Genomic DNA, 2,047 nt, shown 5'->3' on the forward strand with positions numbered 1-2,047 from the left:
ATTGCACTGAACTGGAATCCTCCTCACCTCCAGGGTTGCCGATGACTTCATCCACTTCCTCCTGCAGCTCCTCCAGCTCCTCCTCCATCAGACCCAAGGCGGCATCTTCCTCCACTTCATCAATCTCCTCATCATCATCACCTGCAATCTCCTGGAGAGTAGCCACTTTTTTCTCGAAAGTGCCTCCTGTCAAAAGAACAAGCGTAAAATGCTAAACGTTTTATACAAATAAGAAGGTTGCAGGTCGTTTTGCCACAATGTCAGTTCGCCAACGTCTGTAATAACATGTAAGAATATAAGAATAACATGTCAAACATTGAATTGAAAAGACAAAAAAAAAAACGCATGACTTTCAAAACTTGTACGTAAGAGATCCCCTCACCATCATCGCCTTTCATCTCCTGCTCTTGCCCCTTCCCCAAATCCAGGAATGCTCCTTCCTTCACTTCGTCCATAACTTTCTCCAGCATATCAGCAGCATTTTGGAGAATCTCCTCCCTCTCCTCGATGGTCTCCTCTGTAGGCAGATACAAAGTACACATGTAGTAAGGCACAAGATACGAAATGACTTCCTCTTGTTTGTGGAATAGCTGCCCGTGGTCTTTGGTATGTTATAGCCTATCATTACATGGTGGAGGAATATGGTAGAAGAATAGGTTTGATTTAGAATATGATTAAAATGTTGTTAGGCCATGAATACTGCTACAACTCACTGCTGTACGTTGGCTGCAGTACGATCAGCTCCGCCGTGATCAAATGAAAGAGGCGTTTAAAAGAGAGAGAGCTGGCAAACTTATGCTCTTTTTTACATTTTTGTAGACATGACCATAAACATATAAAATTCTTGTATGCACCTTGCTACAAATTTTGAGGCGTCGAATCTTGTCACTTTGGGGTCCTTCACCATGTAAATCCCCATAGGTGAAAAACTGTGTTCTGCTAGTCATCCTCTTTGGAACTCTTGAGAGTTCCAGACTTTCTGCCAAGGTTTTTCACTCTCTGTGATCTGCTTAAACTTCTTGTTGAGAGCTGTGATCTCTTTCCTCAGTCTTCTGTACTGTGGTGTGCCTCCTAACTGGAGTTCTCCTGCGTCTCGCCAGGTGTCGCCACAGTGCGCTGCTCCTGCCCCACCTCTTTTCCACAGGAGAAACAAATCTAGCGTACAGCCTAAGGCTAACTTCACAATGGTCTTGTCACGCAAGTGAGGCTAATATAAAGTGCAAACCTCCTCTCAAATATCAGATGACGTTAATTGTAAGCAAGACTTTAAGACACACATTTTTCTCGTGCATACCGCTCATGCACCCTTTGTCAAGGGATAAAACGTTACACGAAACGACATTCAACAAGGCCAAAGCAAGTAAATCTTATGGATAAAGCGCGCAGTGATTGTTGCCTTATTAAAAAAAAAATGTCGTTAACTACTATCACAGTATAGTATCAGTACTATCGCATAACGTCCTATACACCGTAAGTAGATGCATTCCAGCTCTTTTTATCCTGGTGGCATCTATACGGATCATTCTACGCCAATTAACTTTTTGGCTGGGATATATATACCAACAATGTGTAATTTTTCATGCCCATCTTGTTTTTTGGCGCCTGCTGCGTGCATTAAAATTTGGGTCTGTAGAGAGGATGTCATCCATAGAATTTACTTGCTGTAGCCTAATCTCCAAACAATGCTCGGAGTTCGACCAAGAAGGAACAAGTCCAACCACCTTGGCAAATCCTTCACCAACACCCTGTAAACAATGAGGTAGCGCAATCATGATGGTTCTACACACAGCAATTGCACTGGTAACTTCATCAACATAGCTATTAAAAGGTAAGTATCTTACCTAACACTTGCCTCTCGCAAACTGAACCTTAGTAAATATCGTATAACGAATATTACAAAGACCCCAAGTTGACAATGCCGATGTTATGGTTTGTGCGTATGCCAATGTTGCTGTTTTTGTGTGCTTGTGTGCGTCAGCTTCAAGAGTCAAGTGCAACTTACTGAAATGCTTTCAACTTGGTTAACGTATTTTATGAGGGGGGGGGG

This window comes from Branchiostoma floridae, chromosome 12, assembly GCF_000003815.2.
Source record: "Branchiostoma floridae strain S238N-H82 chromosome 12, Bfl_VNyyK, whole genome shotgun sequence".
Lineage (NCBI taxonomy): Eukaryota > Metazoa > Chordata > Leptocardii > Amphioxiformes > Branchiostomatidae > Branchiostoma > Branchiostoma floridae.